Consider the following 25337-nt stretch of genomic DNA (forward strand, 5'->3'; position numbering starts at 1 on the left):
GTTTTGTTTTTTTAAATGTGTCAACGGGGCCTAAGTGATAAAATATACATGTATAATAATATTAATAATCATAATAATTCATATTTATATGGTGCTTTAAGATTTAAAAAGCACTTTCCTCCAAATAATACTATGAGAGTGTAGGTAGTAGAACAAAATAAACAAAGAAACAAACAAAAATTCTGAGACATTTAAGGTCACACTTTCAGTATACTGTACCCATATTCTTTTTTTGTGAAGAATAGAATGGCATTTGTAGCCACAATTGGTGTCTCCTTACAAGTGAAATTGATTTGTTCTTCAAAGATTTGTTTTTAGAAATATAACTATGTTTTGAGCATTTTGATAGTAATATGGTTAGCATAAATTAGAAATATTGAACTTCAAATTAAGATGACTCATGAGCATTATCAGCTATTTTTAGATTTTATACTTGTGTTAAATTGGATATTGCTACTTATTTCCCCCATTACTCTCTCAATCCCAATATCATCCTTATTCCTTCTCCTCCCAAGGCATTTGTCTAAAAGGTACTTAGCAGCTCTAGATTTTAAAATTGTTGGCCTAAGCTTTAAACTAGGCAATTCATGAGTAGACTTACTAATAACAATTTGGGTCACAAAGGAAATAATAAATTAAGTAACCAATTAATAGGCATTTATTAAACTCTAATGATACACTAGTTAGATTGCAAAATCCTAGAGATACAAGGCAAAAATAATATAATCCCAACCCTTGAGAAGCATAAATTCCCACAGAGGAGAGTATGTACATATAGAAGTATATGTAGAACAAATACAAAAAATTTGTTTGGGGAGACAGAGAGGAATTTTTTTCAGAATGGACCCTTGAAATAATCCTTTAAGGAAATCAGGAATTTCAAAAGGTATAGTGTTTAGGAAGTAGATTGGAAACATGGAGTGAGGGTGGGTTGAGGTTTGGGAGTCCAAGGAAGCTACTTCAAAGACACAGAAAAGAGAGATGCATTGTCCTTTGTCGTCCCATGTTAAAATTGTCTTTACATGTAATTGTAAAAATAAAACACTATTAAAAATAAAAAGAAAAAAGAAATAGAAAACTTTCAAGCATTCCTGATGAAATGAATAGATGTGAATAGAAAGTCTGATTTTCAAGTATAATACTCAAGACACATAAAATGGTAAGGAGGAAAGACAAAACATAAGTGATTCAATAGTATTAAAGTATTTCCTTCTCTACAAAGGAATATAATACTTTTTACTCTTAGTAACTTTATCACTATTTAGGCAGTTAGGAGTATACGTAGATAGAGGGCTTATGCTTAAGTTGACTATGATCAGATGATATCCAAAAAAAGTAGGGGGGAGGTGAGAAAGAGAACTGCAATGGAAGATGAGGAGATAGGAGAAGGATAAATTATCTCACATAAAGAGGCACAAAACAGCTATTACAGTGGAGGGAAAGATGAAGCAGGATGGCAGACAATGCTTGAACCTTACTTTCAAAGAAATTGATGCAAAGAGAGAATAGCATATTTACTAAGGTACATATAGAAATCTACCTTGCCTCTTAAGTAAGTAGAAGGGTAGGCATTAAAAGATGTGAGGGTAGTGATGGAAGGGAGGATGAATTGATGGAAACAATGGTCAGAAGTAAGAGTGGTAATGATGGACAGGTGAAAGGAAAGATAGACAATCAGACAGAGACACTCAGAGAGACAAGAGAGACAGAGAAAGACAGAGACAAAGACAGAGGGAGACAAAAAAAACTGAGAAACTGAGGGAGAAGGATAAAAGGGAGAAAAGAGGAATGAAGAAAATATAAAACAACTGGGAATGGGAATGGGATGAACTCACCCAAACAACAGAAGCAGATAGCAGAGTAAGATATGTTGTTTAGAAGAAAATAAATGGGGGCAGCTAGGTGGCGCAGTGGATAGAGCACCGGCCCTGGAGTCAGGAGTACCTGAGTTCAAATCTGCCCTCAGACACATAACACTTGCTAGCTGTGTGACCCTGGGAAAGTCACTTAACCCCAATTGCCTCGCTAAAAAAGAAGAAGAAGAAGAAGAAGAAGAAGAAGAAGAAGAAGAAGAAGAAGAAGAAGAAGAAGAAGAAGAAGAAGAAAATAAATGAAGCAGAGACACACAGAGAGTAAAGATAAGGGACCAGAATTTGTTATTCTTCAGGTGAAATTAAAAAAAAAAACACAAGCGTAAGAATTATTAACTTAGACAAAGTAAAAGAAAAATAGATATAATTAAAAGAGGCAAAGAGGGAAAAACACTATATCTTGCTAAAAGGTATCCAAGTCAGTGAAGTCATATCAATACTAAACATATGGAACTCAGAATTCAAAGGAGAATTTAATTGATATATAAAGAAATAGACAATAAAAAGTCTTACTGGGGAAATCTCAACTTTCTGTTCTGAAAGCTGCTTAAATCTGGCCAAAGAATGAACAAAAAAGAAGTTAAGGAGGTAAATAGAATTTTAGAAAAGTTAAATATAGACCTATGAAGAAAATATAATGGAAGTATAAAGGAATATGCCTTTTTCTCAGTGTTTAAGGCATTTACATGGAAATTGATCATGCATTAAGGTATAAAAACTTTACAATAAAATGAAGGAAAGCAGAAATATTGAATGTATCTTTTTCAGATCATAAGGGGGAATGCATTTAATAAAGAGCAATGAAAAATAATTGGAAACTAAATAATCTAATCCTAAAGAATGAGTGGGCCAAAGAAAAAATCATAGAAAAAATTAATATATTCATAAAGAAAATTACAAGAATGAGACAATATACCAAAATTTATACAATATAGCCAAAGCAGTACTTAGTGGATAATTTATGAATCTAAATGATTATAACAATAAAATGGGGAAGGGCAGGCAGGACAGAGCCAAGATGGCAGAAGAAAGACTGTGAGTCCCTTGAGCTCCCCCAAATTCTCCAAATACCTTTAAATAATGCCATATGACAATTCCTGGAGCAAAAGAACCCACAATAGAACAGGGTGAAATAATTTTTCCAGCCAAATAAAACTTATAAGGTCACCATGAAAGGTCCATTATACTGGGGTGAGAGCAGAGCACAGTCCAGTACAGATCACACCAGCAAAGATCAGGCCCCAGCAAACCAGGAGCAGGCCTTAGAAGCCACTTGATAAGCAGCCGCACCAAATGCTTTTGAAAACCACAGACCAGAAATGGTAAGGGGAGTGAACAACTGATTAGAAGGAGATTAAATTATCTCTTTGCTATCACTGAGGCAGGACTCTGTTGCTTTGACCATAATCAGATCTGGGTTGTGGTACTGGGGAGAGTCCCAGGGTAAGGAGGAGCACTAGTGGCCACAGTAGAGCAGAGACCCTCACCACAGTTCCAGGGCAGAAAAGAGTGCTTGGGGTCTCTCACAGATGAGAGCACATGCCAGGAGAAGAGTAAATACACCTCTGCTTTTATTATACCACCTTGTAAGAAATGAAACCTTAGAGGTCCATCGAATTCTCTCTGACAACAGTTGTACAAAAATCCTGAAGCTTGGAACAGTGCAGCCTCTACCCTGGTAGCAAATCCCTATTATAAGCAAGAGTAAAAAGTCCAGAAATAAGCTGCTAAAATGAGCAAACAACAGAAAAAATATGACAATAGAAAGCTACAGTGGTGACAAGGACAATCAGAATACACCCTCTAAAGAAGATAAGAAAATTAAAGCTCCTACATTCAAAGCCTCCAAGAAAAATAGGAATTTGTCTCAGGCCATGGAAGGGCTCAAAAAGAAATTTGTAAATTAAGTAAGAGAGGTAAAGAAAAAACTGGGAAGCTAGAAGAAAATGATACAAAAAAATCAAGAAAAAAGTGTCAATGGCTTCTTGAAGGAGACACAAACTCAAGAACTATATGAAGACTATTATAAAACCCTTGTCACATAAATTCAGATGTTAATAATTGGAGAAATACTAATTGCTCATGAGCCAATATAATAAAAATGACAACCCTCCCCAAATAAATGTACTTATTCACCATCATACAAATCAAACTATTAAAATTTGGTTTATAGAGCTGGAAAAAAGAAAATTCATCAGGTAGAAAAAAATAATCAAGAATATCAAGAAAATTAAGAGGGGAAATATGTGAAAGAAGGTAGTTTAGCCATACCAGGTCTCAAAGTATATCATGATATTGAATCATCATGCCAATCTTGTACTGGTTAAAAAAAAGTGGTGGATAAGTGCAATAGTTTAAATATATGAGACACTGTACTAAATGACCATGGTATTCTAGTATTTGGTAAATATAAAGACCCAAAATTTTTGGACAAGAACTCAATATATGAAAAAAATTGCTGAAAAACTAGAAAACAGTATGGCAGAAACTGGGTATATAATATCTTATACCATATACAAAAATAAAGTCAAAATGGATACATGATTTAGACATAAATGATGATACCAAAAGCAGATATTCTCATTGAATACTTTACTTATATCTGTGGATAATGGAAACAATTTAGAATGAAACAAGAGATAGAGAACATTACTAAATGTGAAATGGACAATTTTCATTATAAAAAATTTTAAAAGGTTTTGCACAAACAAAAGGAATGCAACTAAGATTAGAAAGAAAAATGAAAACTTCAAAAACATTTTACAGTAAATTTCTCTGACAAAGGTATCATTTATCAAATATGGAGAAATGAGTCAAGTTTATAAAAATACAATTAGTTCTTGAATTAATAGTCAAATTATAGGGATAGGAAGTTTTCAGATGAAAAAAATCAAAGCTAGGGGGCAGCTAGGTGGCACAGTGGATAGAGCACCGGCCCTGGATTCAGGAGGACCTGAGTTTGCATCTTGCCTCAGACCTTTGACACTTACTAGCTGTGTGACCTTTGGCAAGTCACTTAACCCCAATTGCCTCACCAAAAAAAACAAAAACAAAAAATCAAAGCTATTCTTATGTGAAAAAATGCTCTAAATAACTATTGAATATGGTAAAAAAAACAATTATAACATCTTTGATATACAAACTCAGACCTATCAGATTGACTAATAAGGCAGAAAAGGAAAATGATAAATTTTGGATATGTGGTGGGAAAATTGTGACAATAATGCATGATTGGTAGAACAGTAAACTGATCCAGTCTTCCTGGAGAGCAATTTAGAATTATGCCCAAAGTGCGATAAAACTATGAAAACCCTTTAATCTAGAAATACCACTGCTATGTATATATCCCAGAGAGCAAAAAAGGGTGGGAAGAAGGACCTATTTAAATATTTTAGCACCTCATTTTATGGTTATCAAGAATTGGAATTTGAGGAGAAACCTATCACAATTAGGGAATGGCTCAACAAGTCATGGTATATGATTGTACTCAAATACTATTGTACTATAAGAAATGATGAGCAGGATACTTTCAGGAAAAAAAAAACTTGGAAGGACTTACATGAATTGATGTAAAGTGAAGTGAGCAGAAACAGGAGAACACTGTACAAAGTAACAGCAATATTGTATGATGATAAACTAAATGACAACTACTCTCAGCAATAAAATGATACAAGACAGTTCCAGATGAATCATGAGAAAATGTTATCCACCTCCAAAAAAAATGAACTGATGGATTCTGAAACAAGATCACAGCCTACTATCTTTCACATTATTTTTTCATACTTTTTCTATGTTTTCTTTTACAATATAAGTAATATGTTTTGTATATTGCACATATATAACCCATATGTAAGTGCTTACTTTCCCTAGGTGGAATAAAGGGAGAAAGGAAGAAAAAAATTAAATAGTGTTCATTTATGGAATTTGATTGTTTCCCATTTGTCTTCTGATCACTTTGTCATTTTTTTGGAGAAGTACTTGTAGCTCTACCAAAGATTGACCCCTTTCACACAAAATACCAAATCCATGATAAATCCACATAGTTAAGAGCAAGAAATCCATTTATCCAAATTATAACACAACAAAAATAAGAAAAAAATATACATAGAAGAATGTATACCGGATAATACATAGTAAAAGAGGTGCTTCACTGGGTAAGAGGTAACTCAAGTAAGAAAGTCCCATATCTCACTCAAGGGGATGCTCCCTGAAGTCTATATAGTAGCAAGCTGGGAATAAGAATATTATGAAGACCCTACACTCTTCTTATGTCTTAACAGAGTCTCTTCTTTCAGCAAAGTGAAGTGGGGTTGACTTCTTCCATCTTTACTATTGCAGCCAGAAGCAAGAACACTTGAAAACTCTAGGAGAGTCTGGTGAAGGCTTTAACACTCTTTTCTTTTACCAGCTCCATTCTGTCCCAATTCTCAAATAGATCAAGTCCTTCATCTCTACCAATGAGGGTATATTGTCCCATACCTTTGGCCTTTGGGACAAGTGTTAAAAAATTATGATACTTCTTATTGCTCCATGGGTTTGCCCTGAATATACTTTTTGTATATCTCAATGATGGCCCTGACAAGAAAAGACCACTAACACATACTTGCTTTTTTTCCTCCTTGGCTCATCTTTGGTATGAATGTGGCTGGATCATTATTATTCTATCCATCTTTTTTGTTTCTTTTTTAAATGATAGTCTTTTGTGTATGCCATGCAAAGACCTATTATTTTAATTTCCTCCCCAACACCATTTTATTTCCTTTAACTAATATTTATGTGATTCCCCACTTTGAATATCAATGCAAAATGTCCACTTTATTCTCTAAGAGAATAAGTAAACTTATCACTTCATTTGTTGGTCTATATCATGTTTCCTCAACTTATTTACCAATTATAAGTTTTATTTATTGAAGAAAGAAGTCTAATACTTTAGCAATGTCTACTTTTCTTTTTACTGAAAGTGTCTCTCAATTTTCTGCTCATTAAGCTTAGCTTTTCATGATATATTTTTGGGGAGGAGTTAAAATTGATGAAAAGTTCTTGGTAATATCTAGGTAAACACTGCATACAGCCTCCCCCACATATTTTAGTTTAGTATACGAAATATAAATAAAAGTTAAACATGACCTATTATTGATGAAGCCGTGCTGCCTTTTTATAATAACCATTTCCTTTTGTAATAACCATTTGCTCACTCATCATTTTTTGTTTTGGGCGTTTTTTTGGAGGGGGGCGGGTCAATGAGGGTTAACTGCCTTTACCAGGGTCACACAGCTAGTAAGTATCATGTTTCTGAGGCCAGATTTCGACCTCCTGAATCCAGGGTCAGTGCTCTATCCATTGTGCCACCTAGCTGTCCCCATCATTTCTTTATATTTCCACCCCCCCTTTTTTTTTTAAACTGGAAGTAAAAATGAATTAGCCTGTAGGCTATAGATAACATTCTATATAATTTTTTAAAGTTAGACCAGCCAGTATTCTCTAATCCTGCAAAATGTTGTCTATGCTATGTTATCTTCAAAAATCAGTATCAATAACTCACATTTAAGCATATTCCCTTGTTCTTTCAATTCTTGAATATGTAGTTGATTGAAGTTGAGTGACTTGAACTTCTATAGTGGAATGAGGTCCCTCTTAGTGTTTCCTTATTTATTGGGAAACAACTCCCTTATAGCCATATTTGTTTCATACTTTATGGTTCAATGATATATATCATTGAAAAAGAAAATGAGAATAAAACATAAGGTAAGTTGCTCTTGTCTTTTTCCTCAATCTGTTATCATAATCCCATCAAACTCAAGTATTGGTCCTATGCATTCCTTCATCTTCCTCTTTAATTAAATTTCACCCTGATGTGTGTGCATATGAGTCTTTAGATGGTGGCTAATTTTGTTTCAAACATTAAAATTCTATATGCTATTCTTATAGGATCATCCCAGGATTTCATACTCTTCAATATTATCTATAACAGAAATACATGGTTGATTCAATACTCAGAAAAATATAAACATAATCATATTAATAAAAACAATAATAAAATGATTATGTTAATAAAGAAAAAACTTTTTGATATGACACATCAATTCCTTTTCAAAACAATAGAAAATATAGAAATATGATCTTTCCTTAACATAAAATGTATCTATTTAAAACAAGAGCCACTATCCTATGCAATGAGGATAAGCTAGAGGCTTTTGCAGAAAGATTATAGGTCAATCATAGATGTCAATTGTCACCATTTCCATCTGGTAAAGTGCTAGATATATAACTATAGAAATGAGATATGAGAAAATGAAATAATAAACTAGAAAGAGCAGAAATAAAAGTATTACCTTTGATGTGATGTGATTACTTAGAGAAACCTGGAGAGTCAACGAAAATCAATTGAAAAAATTACAAACTTCAGAAAAGATTCAGGATATAAAATAAACTCATAAATTACTGTCATTTCTGTAATTATCAATGAAAACAAGCAAGAAGAGATAGAGTAACTATAAAGTACCTATAGAATGAAGAACAAACAACAATACCTTGAGGTTAGACCACCCTGAGACCAAAATTTTAATGATATTAATAATCCTCCTGAACTCATTCAGCAATGATTAATAAAGTACAATCTCTCATACTTACCTGATCCTAGAGGTACTGAACCCAAAATTTAATTATACAGTCCTTGTTCTCTATCACCCAGTATCTGATCCCCTATTTTCATCCCCCTCAAATCAGACCCCAAATATTCCATTCAAAAGTTCCCTGTTCTTTCTGTTACCCCTAAATTGTGTCTGAAAGAATTACTCTTTCAAGAAATCACTCACCCACATGATCCAATCAAAATTTAAATTAAATATTTTATTATTTGGCACACAGAGGTATGGCCGGGAAAAGAAGTCTAAACTTCAACTCCTGGGGAGGTACAGGTTTAGGGCATGTTCCTCAGTCAGCACATAGTAGTATGACTGGGAGAAGTCTAAACTTCACCTACCAGAACAAAAGAGAAGATGACAATTTTATAGATGAAAGAAGGGAGTGGGGGGGGGGAAGAGACTTAGGACTGAAAAGTTACAGCTATTTGGAAAATGATATTAAATTTCAGGGAGTGGTAAAAAAAGTAAAGTAGTTAAACATGTTACATTCCTAACTTGAGATTATTCTCACTACCTGGTCCTAATCACATCACAAACATGACTGGCTCCCAACTAAACTCAGGCTGTAAATTCAAGGTGCTCAGCCTCCTGAGTGGCTGCTTTGTAATCTGTTTAACTAAGTACTATCTTGTTAATTAACTATATTGCTTTTGCAAAGAGGAATAAACTCTAACTTACCCCAGCAAGTTGATCAACTATATTTCTCCATGATCAGTGTGTCCTCCTCAGGGCCAGAGCATCCCTAACTGGGCCCAGGCCTACCAGGCTGCTACTGCACTTCTATTGTGGTCTCTGGAATATATACATTATAGATAACAAATTTATTTCATTTAAATCTTTTCTTTTAGTACTCCTTTCATTTTCTGGCTTTCTCGGGGACCTGTCTCTCTCCCAGTGACAGTCTCCTTGGATAATCTTACCATCACATCACTGGTTGCACTTTCACTCATTTTCCCTGATTCACTGGTTTAGATAGGAGTTTGCAGTATTCCTTACTACCTACTGACATTTCCTAGGTCTTCCTCTATATGCATCACTTGATAACTTTTCCCTCTTTGTGATTCAATTAATCCATATATACCACTCAAACAAAATTCTGACACCTATTATCTACAGACCTTCAAGGTGCTTGCTTTTAAATTTTTTTTTTTACACTCAGTAAATTCAGTACCTGGTTCACAGTTTTTCTCTCCTAATCTCTGGTCTTCATTCTAAGGGACTTCAACATATATGTAGATACCCCTTCAGTCACCTTTACCTTCCACTTTCTCAACTTGCTTATTTCCCAGGATTTTATCCTCCACCCTATCTTACTTATATCTACTGGATCTTGCCATTATGCACAAATGGTCCACTTCCATGCTTATCAACTCTGAAATTCTTACCTTATCAGAATTTATTGTCATTCCATCTCTTCCTCTGAGTTGCAGTTCCAAACCCTATTCTACATCCTCATGGTAAACTCCCAAATCTTAATCCTTTAGCACCTCCCCACCCCCACCACCCACACTCTAGGCCATCACTCTAATACTGTCTACATTCTTCTTCATCTTGATCCCTTAGGGAATAAGTCCAATATCATACTTTATTCTTCTCTTGAATCCACTGCATCCTTATGGATTAAGAGATCTTATCCTGCCAAGCCTCAGCTCTGCCTTTCACAATCTAAAGCCTTCACTCTTATAGGTGTTGCTGAAGGAAGCTGCATAAAATCATTCAACCAAAATTTCAAAGATATATTAATATCTTATGTGGGAAATCCAATGGACTTTATTGGCAGTCACGCTCCTCTCCTGGATATTCTCTCTGAATCTTCATGCTGTTCCTATTCTCCTGGTTCTCCTACCTAAGTGATCTTTCTCATTCTCCTTTGCTGGATCTTCATCTGGGTCATAGACAACACCAATGAGTATGCCACAGAGTTTTGTCCTGAGCCTCTTCTCTTTCAGTATACTTTTTCACTTGGTGATCTCATCAGCTCCCTTGGATTCAATAATCATCTTTACGCTAATCTCTCTTAAATTGTTAAAGTCATCCCTAATCTTTCTGTTGACCTCTACTCTTACATCTTTATCTGTGTTGCTGACATCTTGAATTAGATGTTATATAGATATTTTTAATTCAACCTAACACAAATTAAACACATTATCTTTTTTTCCAAATCTTTCCCCCATCAGATCTTTATTTCTATTAAGACTGACTTCCCAGTCACCCAGGTTTATAATTTATATGTCATCCTTGATTTCTCATGCTCCCTCATTCTCTGCATCCAGTCTGTTGCCAAGTCATTTTACCTTCACAATGTCATTCACAAATACCTCTCATATGTACTTTTGTCTTGGGGTGTATGGGGTGCCTAAGGAGGACTAGCAACTCTGAGCTGCTCATCCAATTTGGTGTCTACCTGGGACTTACTTCTCATGTCAAGGTATAACAGGCATAGCAGCCACACTCCCAGTAAAACCATTTCTGCAGATGGGCTAAAACAAATTGAAAGTCTACAGAAGCATGTGAAGATTTCCTCCTGAAGAATGGGTGAATGAGAAGAATTTGTTCCAATGGCCATGAGGGTGTCTAAAGCAGGCAGAGAGCTTGATCAGATTTCAAAGAGGCCAAGGCCATTGACTCTATCCCAGGTTATTGCCAGTTATGTTGACCTTTGTCATACCATTTGACTTTGATAACTCTGGAAGAAAAAAATGAAGCTAACAACTTTGTGCAACTCTCTGTCTCACTGAATACCAAATCATGTCCAAGTTAAGACATCACCCTATAATGCCATTGGTCCTTTCTGAAAATAAAGGACAGAAACCAACATCTTTCCTCTTAAACTTCCACCAGGATAGCACAGGTCCTTATCACTTTATACCGGCCCTATTTTTATAACTTTTTGTTTGGTTTTCTGGCCTTGTCTCTCCATACTTCATTCTATTATCTACTCATCTGTCAGATTTTTTTTTTTTATACAGAGTATATCTGACCATGCTACCCCTTATTCAATTAATTTCACTGTCTCCATATCACCTCCAGAATCACATATACAACCCTTTGGTTGGTAACCAAAGCCCTCATTCTTTCTCACACTCACCTATACAATTTTTCTGTCAAGTCCTGTTGATTTTACCTTTATCACAGCTCCCAAATATTTACCCGCCCATTTTCTCCTCAGACACTGCCACCATGCTGGTGGAAGCCCTTATTATGTCAGGCCTTGACTATAGCAGGCTGCTTGTTGATCTACCTGCTGTGTCATTCTTTTCTCTAGTCTTTTCACTCAACTATCAAAGTTCAGGTTTTAACATGTATTCTCCCCAACCCCCCTGCAATTAATCAAATCTAGTTATTCCCTATGACATTGAAGATCAAAGATGAAATGCCCTGTTTAGCCTTCAAAGCCATTCCCAACTTGTCCTCCACCCAATTTTAAATTTTCTTACACATTACCCACTCCTTTCCCCCCAGGTAATTTTTAATCTGCTGCACTGTTGCTGTTGCTTCAACAAAGTAGCTCATCTCCTGACTAGGCATTTTTAATAGCTGCCCATAATGCCTAGAATTATATTCCTGCTCAAATCTAACTCCCAGCTTCCTTCAAGTTCCAGATAAAATTATTCCTTCTTTATTGATAGTTGTAAAAAAGATAAAAGAACATCTGAGAATCCTCTCTGGGTAAAGAAAGCAACCTTTATGTAGATACAGAGGTGAGGTCTACAGTCCATACAGTATAGTCTGAGATCCCAAGATACAGAATTCAGTTATTTAATGGTTCCTTTATTCATATATGGTAGAACAATGACTTGTAGAAGTTGATTCATGCAGGATTGCATTTTACAGGTTACTGTGTACTAACTTTGTGATGTCCTAACTTTGTACTTTTCATGATGTCTCAATTAGACCTTTGCAGGACTTTCTAATTTTGTCATTTTAACATAAAGATGAATATATAGGTATGGTTATTATGGGCACATATGCACTTTATAATAATTATGTGTCATTTCTGATTCTAACAAACATAGGGATTGCCCTGGGATTACATCATAATTTGGTTACACAGAGTTTTAGTGTTGTTGTTTGTTTGTTTTCTTTTGTTTTAACCTAGGACAATGTTTTTACTATAAATTACAGAGTTATTTCTTATCCTAATGATTATAGTTGATAAAAGTTTTAATAAGGCAATAGAAAGCAAAGTACTCAAGGCATTCATTATTGATCTTTTTCCTTTCACTGTCTGATTGGAAATTGAGAGGATGTCTACAAAGGGATGCAGAATGGTTCACAGGTTAATGCACATGGGTGTGATGGAATCATGCTACAAGAAATGATAAAATGGATGATTTCAGACCTCTAGGACATCTTCTATGAATTGATTCAGAGTTAAATGGCAAGCAAGAAGGACTATTTTTAAAATAACAAGACTATCATAAAGACAAAAAATGACAGAATATTTAAAAAATCTAAATAATTGAATGACTAATCATGATTTTAGAATACTCATGACAATATATACCAAAACTACTTAAAGTGCAAGTCACAACTCCACATGGATTCATGTAACTGAATGTGGGGGTCACAAAATATTGGCAGGAGTAAAAGGTTTGGTATAGGGGGCAGGTAGGTGGCATAGTGGATAAAACACTGGCCCTGGATTCAGGAGGACCTGAATTCAAATCTGATCTTAGACACTTGACACTTACAAGCTGTGTGACCCTGGGTAATTCACTTAACCCTCATTGCCCCAAAGGGAAAAACAAAAGGTTATGTATACCTATTTTATATATCTATATATCTGGGGTCACATAAAAATTAATTGGGTGAAAAGACATCATGAATAGAAAAAGTTTAATAAGTCATGATATATATATATATATATATATATACACACACACACATATACATATACATATATATACACATACATACACATATATATATAAATACATAGACACATGCACACACACATATATACATATATATGTATATATATATATATGTGTGTGTGTGTGTATATATATATATACATATATATTTATATATATATATACTCTCCATCACTTGAAACAGTTGTGATAAACCCATGGTACAAAATGGGACATACATATATAAGAGAGACAGACATACAGAGAGAGACAGAAAGATAATTGTATTTAAATACACTATATATAATAAATGTGTATATATAACACAATGTATATTATATAATATATACTATTATATATTATAATATCTAGTATACTGTGTATATATACATATATATGATCATATGCATGTATACATTTGTATATATGTATTGTGAGTTTGTGTCTATATATGTATATGTTGTTCTGTCATTTCAGTCATGCCCAACTCATGATGAGTCCTATTATGGTTTTCTTGGAAAAGATCCTTCTCCAGCTAATTTTACAGATGTGGAAACTGAGGTAAACTGGATTAAGTGACTTGCCCAGGGTTACACAGCTAGTAAGTGACTGAGGCCAGACTGAAACTGAGGAAGATTAATCCTCCTCACTTCAGGCCAGGCACTCTATCCATCTCACCACTTATACACATGCACATGCACTCACATTGTGTTTGTGTGTAGATGTACTTCAATCAATAAATAAATACTTATTAAGCTCCTGCTATGTATCAGGCATTGTGCTAAGCACTTGGGATCCAAAATAAAGTGCTTACAGAGAAGGGGGAAAATCCTTGTCATAGGGAATATCCAGAGGCAATACCTAGAGCCTAGAGATGAAGTATTTTGTTCTCAGGAAAAAGCCAGTAAGCTAGTGTCACTTGATCATAGAGAACATGTTGGGGATAAGGTGTAAGAAGACTGAAAAGAAAAGAGAGTGCTATATTATGAAGGTCTTTGAACACTGAACAAAACATTTTATATTTCTTCCTGAAGGTAAAAGGAAGCCACTGGACTTTATTGAATGGGGAAATGTAGATGACTTGATTGGACCTATATCTAGGAAAATCGGTTTGGTGACTGATTGGAGGATAAATTGAAGTAGGGGAATACTTGATCCAGGCAAACACACCAACAACCTTTGCAATAATTAAAACATGAGGTGATGAGTGTCTGAAGTAGAGTGGTGGCAGTGTCATAGGAGAGACGGGGAAAGAATCAAGATATGTTGTAAAGGTGAAACTGAAAGGCCTTTGGGGATGGGGGAGGAGACGGTGAAAGATAGGATATATCATTACTATTGGGTTGTAAATCCAAAGAACTGGGAGGATAGCATTGCCTTCTATAATAACAGGGAGTTTGATAGAGAAAATATATTAGGGCAAAAGAGAATGAGTTCTGTTTTAGACATGATGAATTTAAGATGTCTGCTAAACATAGAGTTTGAGATGTCTGAAAGGCAGTTGGAGAAATGAGATTGGAAGTTGGCAGAAAGATTGGGGCAAGAAAGACAAACTTAAGAATCCTCAGTGTAGAGAAAACATTAAAATTCAAGTATTTAAACTCATGAGATCAACAGGTAAATATTGTAGAGGGAGAAGAGAAGAAGGCCTAGTCTAGAATCCCATGAGACAGTTCTAGCAAAAGGGCATCATCTAGAGAAGGATCCAGTAAAAGAGACAAAAAACCAGTTCAGATGGGTAAGAGGAAGAAAACCAGGAGAGAATGGTGCCCTTTTATAAGAGCATCAAAGAGGAGTGAGGGATGAACAATGTCAAAGGTTGAAACATCAAGGACAATAAGGTTTGAGAAAAGGCTAATGGATTTCACAACTAAGAGATCATTAGTAAGTTTGGAGAGAGCATTTCAGTACAATAAGGTCAGAAGCCATATTGTAAGTTGTTAAGAAGAGAGTTAGAGGAGAGATTAATTGATGCTTCCATGTTAGAATACCTTTTAAATGAGTTTAACTATGAAGGGAAGATGAGATAGAAGACAATAGTGGGGATGAAAGAGTCTAGTAAAGAGTATGGGGAGAAATAGGAATGTTTTTAAATAGTAGAAAAGGAGCTAGTAGAAAAGGAGGGTTTGTGTGTATGTGCATTGCTTATTTTATACACACACATATAATTTATATTATATTAATGCATATGTTCATCTATACAGTAACTAGATAAATATGCAGTAAAAATATAACTATGCACACAGCATTTTTTATAACTAGAAGGCCTTTTATATAATGTGTTTTGAGACAAAAGAAGGCTTAAAGAGATACTTGGTTCAGGGGGCATAGTGGTAAGGACAAGGAATGAAAGTTTCTGCCTGAGAAAGTAATCAACAAATCCACAAGTCAGGAAAATCTACACATGAAGGCAGCCCATTCTTCCATCTCAAGGTCAAAGGAAAAACACAACCGGGGTACTCAATGAGATGAGTTATATGTATTATATAGGAAAAGGTCAGAGTCTCTCTAAATATTTCTGAATTTTCAAATCTCTGATGCCACAGCAAGTGAAGCATCAGAGCAAGTCTTTTCTACATAAGCAAGGGCTATTGAACTTTTTAACATAGAGATGAATAGGAATGGAATATCATAGATGTGGTCAGGTAGAAGCAGAAATAAAAAATATTGAGGACAAAGGCTAGCCTAACATAAGTGATGTTTTGTTTTATTTTGTTTTTTAAATGCTATTACATAGCATTAAAATGTCATTTGCTTTCCTATGGAGCCAAATTACCAGGGAGTGGGCTATATTGTAGCAAAATATTTTAGTATAAAATTGTAGTCATAACATGGTTTTTAGTACTCAAAACAAACAGGCCCCACATCTATTCATCATACTACTATAATGACTTCTAACAGGAACACATAAAAAGAAAAGGATTTCCTTGACTGACAGCTCTATGGGCACAGAGGCCCAATGTCTTGTCTAAGGTTTATACTTCCAGCTGCTTCTATCTAGCATTGGTTTTCCCACAATAAGCATTTGAATCCAAACAACAAACAAACATTCATCGTGTTCTTGGGAGTGGGGGATGAACAGGCTAAATAAGGAGAAGTGAACCAACTCAGTTTAGAAATGAGCAGGGTAAAATTCTTATGATGATCAGTGGTGGGATCAAGCCCATGAGTGGTGATTGCACTTACAGCCTGGATGAAATATGGAATCTTCCTTGCAAAGCAAAACAACTAACAAGCAAATAAACAAAAGGAAATTTAAAAGTACAAGTAAACAAAAATATTTTAGATTTTTAATTTGACACAGAGAAAAAAATGGACTTTGAAAATTGATTCATACATATAAATGGATTGAGGATGTTTAAAAAAAGCCAAATACTGTTTATTGCACATGACCAAGTCCTATTTTCATAATTAGTCTGTTCCACTCAAAAGAACCATCATCTAACATTTACTCATAACAAAAACAGCAAACCGGTTTGAACTGAATAACCAGAGAGAAACAGGAAGACTATTTCAACCTTAATGGTTAAAAAATGCATAGGGTTTAGGTAGTAAATTGACCAATGATGAAGCTTTTTTGAGATCCTATGCTATTATGAATTTAATATTAGATCGTTGTAATATTAGACCATACATAAGACAAAAATAAAATAGTGAATAAAGAAAATATTTCAAAATGTTAGTAGAACAAAATTAATGTTGTGATGAAATTTTCAAAAATTGTCAAGGCACAAAGTCCTACTGCAATGTAGATTAGTTAAATGGGAAGATTATGGACTACTCTTTGCCACTGATAAACAAAATAAATTTCAAATGGGAGAGTGTGGGCAATGGTTTGCAAACCTTAAAACATTATAGCTATCTATATAAATGAAAGCTGCTGTGAAAAGAAAATTATTAGTAAAGTTTCCTTCAGGAAAAACTAGCCCTAACAGCTAAGCCTGACTAACATAAATAGTCTCTTAAATCTAGATTACCTATAAATTTAGTGAATAGATAGCATCATAAGACTTTATCAGTTAGTAGCAGATAATTTAGAAGAATAAAATAATCATAAGATTATAAGTTTTTTAAGGTCAATTCCCCATTTTTAGTAGCAAGAGGAGTTTGACCAGAGCCTAAGTTCCCCTTTTTGACAGAAAAGAGGGACTGACCAGAAGCTAAATTCCCTTTTCTGGAAGCTGGAGAAAGGTTAGCCTGAGGTTAAGTTCCTCTTTCTAGTCTTAATGGATATTTTTTTTTTCCTTGAGCTAGAATCTAAGTTGAGTAAGATGGATGGTGACTGATAACTCCTGACTACAAGTTGTTCTTTCTGTTTGCTTTCTGGCTACAAAAGGTACTACCTGTAAGGCAAGGACTTCTGGGTAGGATTAAGAAAGCCTAGCAGAAACTAACTAGTCAGGTGAATTATGTTCAAAGCAAGTTTCTGTCTTTGTTATTCCTTCTCTCTTACAAAAATTAGCTGTGTAACTCATTTTTTGTCTCATACATATGAAGAATCAGGTGACCTAGTCTGATATGCAAATACTATCTTTGCAAATTATGATTATAGATGGCTCAGTAACTTTGTTCTCAGATTCCTTTTTTATTTCAGATAATTAATTTTAGTAGTTATTTCAGTAGTTGTTGTTTTAGTTGTGGTAGTAGTAGCAATATCAGTAGTTGCTGTTGTTGTTGTTCTTCTTCTTCTTTTTCTTTTGGAAATAGTAAAAAAACCAAAAACCTGCCCCCCCCCCCAAAGGATGGAATTTTGTAAGAAAAAGCAAGAAATTTTGCACATTTAATATGTTTAAATGTTTCTGAAACTCTTCTTCTAATGAACTTTGATTTAATTGCCCTATGACATTGAGGTGGGTAAATTTTCAGCATATTTTCTTTTCTTTTCCTTCAGAGAAGCCTCTTACGATTAGTTGATGGACTTATTGTCCTCACAGATGGGATCAGAGAATGTAGTACATTAGGAAATAAATTAGCAGTTCATTTGTACCATGTGTAATTTCTCTATGGGCATGCTTGATATTGCCATTTATGATAAAACCAGCCACGAGCTTTATTGCCATTCAGAATCTGGAATTAAAAGTGTCAACAACATTTCAGCTCTTCCTCCCAAAGTAATCAAGAAATCATAAACAATTCTCTCCTTCAGTTACCTGCATACTAAAAGAAAGTGAAGCCGCATGGGTAACAGAGTAATTAGACTAGGAAAAAATTATGCCCCCTAATAGCTGTGAAAGGGACACTGTCCATCATTCATTAACTGAGTGCATATTAACTTTTCAAATTTTGAAAACATTTACCTCAGAGAGCAGAAACAAAGTGCCATAGTAGGTAAAGGGCCAGCCTTTACAAGGGGATGGCCTGTATTTAAGAACTAACCCAACACATACTGGTTATGTGACTTCAGGCATTTCACAGTGCTCTAGATAGTCTTCTAAAACTACAAGCTATAACATAGGTGCCTACATGAATTGTAGTTCGTTGTGACAACCAAGTTCCATCTCCCTCCAGATACTATCAACCTGAAATATTATATAAAATAAAAATATGCATGTGTGTATATGTATGCAAGCATATAGTTGTACCTATATTTACATGTGTATACATGCGTGTAAGTATGCATGTGTATAAATACACACATATGCACACATACATATGCATTTGCATGTATAGGTACCTGCATAGTTCTGTACATGTACACATATTTATAGGCATGGTCATACATACATACATACATACATATATATATATATATATATATATATATATATATATATATATACACACACATATATATGTATGTATGTATATATGTGTGTATATATATACACACACACATATATATGTCTGTATGTATATATGTGTGTATATATATATACACACACACACACACATATATATATATGTATATGTCATTGTAAATTATTTCATTTAATCATATTTCTCATGGGTCATTTAACTCCTTAAATGAAATAAGTATAACTTGTTTGGATATGATTTCTAAATGTCTCTTTTTTTTCCTACTAGAACAATGACATTGTCCTAAGGATCTGTCTAGCTGAGAAATAGACTAGTATGTGCAAATGGCAAGAAACTCTCTTTTAGTAATAAAAGCAATTTGAAATATTTGGTGAAAGGCAGAACAGCTAGTCATTTTAGAAGGTTTATTTTGGATCTTGGATACTGCAATGACAGTATAAGTTTCATGGTTTTTGTTTGTTGTTTTTTCTGTTTAGCTTGTCCCTAGGACTAAAATCAAACCTTCCTTCTAGTCATGCCTACAATTTATAATTAATCTAAATTATTAAGAACCAGAGAGTTCTGGTGGGCTCCCCCATACCATGGTTTTATCCCCTTTAACATGAGCTTCGATGAACATAGTGTGCTGGAAGTAATACAGATGTAGGGCACAAGACATCTGGATTTCATTCTCAGTACCACTGCTTATATATATGTGTGTGTATATATATATATATATATATATATATATATATATATATATATATATATATATATATATATCTCTTACAGGTTATATAATCTCTGGTTCAGTTCATAGATAGGACTACCTGTCAAGAAAGTTGAGTGGTAGGGGCAGCTAGGTGGCGCAGTGGGTAGAGCACCGGCCCTGGATTCAGGAGTACCTGAGTTCAAATCCGGCCTCAGACACTTAACATTTATTAGCTGTGTGACCCTGGGCAAGTCACTTAACCCTAATTGCCTCACCAAAAAAAAAAAAAAAATTAAAAAAAAAAAAAAAAGAAAGTTGAGTGGTTCCAAATTGCTTTTAGGACAGGAGCTCTTAAACTTTTCTTTTGGGTCATGGATCCAGCCATCTACATCTCTATCTGTACTAGTATATCTTCTCTACCTCTCAGAATTTTTAGAGGTGTGTGTGTGTGTGTGTGTGTGTGTGTGTGTGTGTGTGTTTAAAGTTCAGTGTCAGTGCCATTTCCACTAAAAAGGCCCTAATTATTATTGGTTTCTCCAATCCCAGATTCTATCGCATTTCCTACTCTGTATGTATGTTTATCACCCAACAAAATGTGGGCTCCATTAGTACAAACAATGTCATTTTATCCTCAAGTACAAAATGAGTACCTTAGCTACCACTGGTACCTAATAACTACTTGTTGAAATAAATCAAATTAAAGATGAAATATGGAGAAGAATCACTGAATTTTTCAGAAGGAATCTCAGTGACCATTTCAATGAAACTCAGACTGAAAATAAATCTCCACAATAATACAACATAAACAATAAATATCAATTAATATCATAACCTGAGTCTCAAACAAAGCCTATTGGTATGGGACTTTCTCTTCAGTGCTGTAGATCAGTTCTCCATTCCTGCATGACAGTTGGAGTAGAATTAGATAGAATGGGAGAGAAGAGGTTCTTCAGCCTTTTTGGGTCCTTTGGTTCTCTGTTGTCAAGCAAAAAGGCATTCAGAATTCAAACCTCTTTTTAAGACCATGAAGGAAGGAAACTCTAGGAATAAGTTGAACATACAGATATGAAAGAGATTATGAGTTCCTCTATATCTCCAGCTTACTCTGGACACTTAGTGAGTTCCAGGATTCTCTATATTCATTAATTTGTTAACTTGCTTCCAGTGGAAGATCTCCTTCAATCTTAGATTTAAGAATATAACAAGTGTGGGGCAGCTAGGTGCTGCAGTAGATAAAGCACCAGCCTTGGATTCAGAAGAACCTGAGTTCAAATCCAGCCTCAGATACTTGACAATTGCTAGCTGTGTGAACATGAGCAAGTCATTTGACCCCCATTGCCCTGGGGGGAAAAAAAAAGAATATAACAAGTGTGATAGAAATGGGAACAATTCAAAGAGTTTATTGAAGGCAGCATTTTGTATTGTAACAATGATATGATATGCATTCAGGAGAGCTGGGTTTGAGTCCTAGATCCTTCATTTCATTCATGCATATGACATGGAGCAAGTAAGGCATTTAATGTATTTGAGATTCATTTTACTCATCTATAAAATAAAGATCTCAATTCTTGATCCACCTACCTCACAGCATTATTTTAAGGAAATATTTTGAAAGTGTTAAGACATGGCAATTAAAAGAAGTATAATGGTTAAAGGGAGAGGGATATCAAGGTGACTTAATGATGGCATTCTTCACCTTATTGGGTATATCATTGAATGCAGTGTCTTTCATAAATGGATATTAACATTTCAATTATGAAGGAAAAGGGTCTATACTAGGGATAGGATAAGTAATGAAAAAGCACTCCATATTTAACCAATGCAAAATGCTTCTGAGAAACAGCCAATAGTTTCTGTCCTGAATTGCTGAGTATCCTTATAAAGGCTAGACCTACTGGATATTTGTGAAAAATCAATTGTATTATCCATATACACAGGACTAGCAGCCGTTGGGGCTAAGGCCACTGTACTATGAATTTTCTTAGACAAATGAATTGAAAGCATCCTGGGCACTTCCTGTAAACTGTCTAGTTTTGGAAATAGCTTTAGGGGTATAGTCAAGCAGCAGATCTTTTGTTATGCATTGCTTATTACTTTGATTGATTTTATGCCACAAGTAAAACATTGTATACAGCTGAGGATGTTTTGTCTGTTTCTGCATTTGTGTGTCAAGGTCATATAGTTATGGTTGAGGAAGTGGAAATTTACAGTAGGATAGAAGCTTGACACTGATTAAATTTGGGCAAATCACCATTCCCTATATAGATGAAATGAAAAGGAGATGTCGAGGAATACAAATGTGTTCATTCTCTTAAAACGAAAGACAGTTTTGCACTTCCCAGGTACTACCAGATATGGAATAAAGTTACATAAACACCAGTTTAAATATGAGACTAGCATGGGGACCAATTTTTAATTGGGGAGTGCTAGCTAAGTGGCTTGCCACAATATTGGGGCAAGGAAGGAGACCGGCAGCCTCCCTCAAAACAGAACAAGATTTATTTTAACAAGAATGAACTTAAAAAAAAACCACAAACAGGATCAGTAGGATCAAGGGAAAGGAAATAAAATGGGGAAAGGGAAATTATAATACCTGAAAAAATACCGCTGTCCAGGAATCAGCTGAAAATACACAGCAGAACGCCAGTCTCTTTCCAGCTTCCACCTAGAATGGCCAATACTCCTCCCCCAAACCTAGAAACATCCCACACAGCCCCAGCCAATGGGATGGCCCCTCTGACAGTCACAAGACTGCCCTCACTAGGCTTCCAATCATTATAATTTTGCCAGGCCCATGTAGGCGTTGGCAAGTGGTGATGACTTCAGGTGCCAGAGCCCTGGCAAAGCCTACAACCAGTAGGTGGAGCACTGTGTGGTTTGCAGAGCCCCAGGCCAGTGCGCACTGAGGCATAAAAACCTCAAATAACAATTCTTTACACTAAATAACGCCCTATTCTTTTCTATTAATAAGAGCAGGATTGCATTAGGTAGTGAAATAACTTTATTTTTTTTTAAATTCTCTATCTACCTAGTAATATTCAAAATGATGAGAATATTTGTATACATTCCCACCTCCCCCCCCCACAGTTTTATTATAAATGTTATGGTCTTTTTAATTTAGGATAGAACAATAAAATATGTTTCTATTTTCTTTTTCTCTACACCCCTTAATCTTTCTCATCACATAATAGGGAATTTACCTAGTTATCTTACCTCCTATTTTTATTGCTTCAGAAATAGAATAGATTGACATTCATCCTTTAAACTTATATGTATGTGTGGATCGTGTTCAAATAAAACTGGGTTGGTTATAGAAAACTAGAGGCTGTCACCATCCAGATGCCATAGAGATTTTACATAACACTTCTATTTTTGTGGAAATGCTGATACTTGACATTTCTCACATGTTAGGCCAACATAAATAAACATTAAGAATTGATTTTTAGCTTTTTTTCATATAAAAATCTGCATCTTCTTCCTGCCAGAAAAAGACAGGTCACTTCTAGAGGTTAAATGAGATTTCTGGCAGACCGAGGAAAGTTGTTTGACATAAAAAGATGATGCCTCACCATAGCTTTCCTTCTTATGAAAATTTACCAACAAAATCATCTTGATTCCCCTTTTTAAGTCTAGGAAGTAGGCTAGAGAACCTGGAGATTTAGGTCATAGTTTAATGGATTTCAGAACTTTAAGAGAAACTAGGATCCAGCTAGACAAAACTTTTCATTTTATAGGTTGAGAAAGGAATTAGCCTCTCTACTAAATATTTCCATTTTCATTTTCCATGTGTGCAATTGTTAGGCTAAAAAGGATAATTACTCTGAGAGTATTAAAAATTCAATTTAATTGAACAAATATTTTGTTATGGCCGCTCACATAAAAAATACTTTGTTAGGGGTTGGGGATGCAAAATCAAAATTATAACTGTTTCTACTCTCCTAAAGCTTACATTCCACTAAGATGGTAAAAGATGTACACTTAAGTTACAACATAGTATGTATAAAACACAAATTATAATCTGTTTATACATACTATGTATTTTTGACATAGCATGTAAAAGATATATAAACTATAGGTATAAGAATGAAACTTTCAGGAAGTATCATGGGAGAGATTAAAAACTTGTTTTCTGGAATTGATATACAAATTAAAAATCTAGGTCTTAGAAATCTGTTACTGTTGCCATATTCATTCCATTGCATTTGGGTTTATAATTTCTTAGAATTATCAGAATTCACACCCACCAAGTAGGAAAATATATGCTGCTGAACATCATTTTTACTCAGATTTTAAAATAATTAATAACTTTTGAAAGCTTCCAAGACTTCTAATAGTGCATCATCATTGTGTGGAAACACCTTGGGCTCTCAAAGGTTATGTTGTTGTTCTGTCATTTCAGTCAAGTCTTACTTTTTGTGACTCCATTTGGGGTTTTCTTGGGAGAAATACCAGAATCGTTTTCCATTTCCTTCTCCAGCTCATTTTACAAATCAATTAACTCAGGCAACAAGGTTAAGTGACTTGTCTAAGGTCACATAGTTAGCAAGTATATGAGGCCATATTGGAACAAAGGAAAATGAGTCTTCTAGACTTTAGGCTCAATACTCTATCCACTGAGCCACCTAGTTGCCCAAAGGTAATACTGGTAGATATTAAAGGTGTTCTCTAGAAGATCTAATTAATTATGGAGATGCACAGCAGCAGCAGGATATATTACCTGATTACATGTTTTTGGACCTTACAGCCTATCTAAAGCTTAAAATGGTTGCAATTTGTATAAGTGGAGATAACCATATTAATGAAATTATATCAATATATATGTTTTAAAAAAGATTCCAGCCTCCAAGTCATTGACTCTCAATAGTTTTTTTGTGCTCCTAGAGGGAGAGAAATAAGCTCTTTTTTATTCAATTTTTAGATATGCTTATTTAGTTCAGGCACTGGCCATTCTATTGTATGACCCTACTTTGGGAAAGACATGGATAGACACTATAAACGACAGGGTTTCTTGTATGAGAAATGTTTTCAGCAGTAAACTGGGGACAATATTACTATTCAGGCATATTAGACTGATCTCCCATGCTACAATTTTAACTTTTTTTTTACTTTGTACATGTATGGGTATTATTTTCCCAATAAAATGTAAGGTATTTTGTTTTTGTCCCTTTATACCAGGTTCCTGACATAGAATGTGACTATCCCAATACCATTACTTTTAATTCCATCTTTCTGCCATTGCTGGAGATCTGCTAACATCCCAGCTGTTTCAAGGATTCCCCATGACTTTTTTTTTTCTCCTAGTTAAGTCTAGACTAGAAAATGCTTTCTCCTGATATTATATGGAAGATCAGTAGCCCTGGAAAACCTCTTGCCAGTCTGGATGTATCTGGGAGAAAGAAGTCATGGAAATTCATTGATACAGTTACCACCAAGGGACTGCTTCTAACTTTTGAAGACTATTGAGTAATATACTTCCCTGATGTCAGGATAAGGGTTCCACTGTTGACAGCAGGTTTCT

Source organism: Dromiciops gliroides, chromosome 1, assembly GCF_019393635.1.
Source record: "Dromiciops gliroides isolate mDroGli1 chromosome 1, mDroGli1.pri, whole genome shotgun sequence".
Taxonomy (NCBI): Eukaryota; Metazoa; Chordata; class Mammalia; order Microbiotheria; family Microbiotheriidae; genus Dromiciops; species Dromiciops gliroides.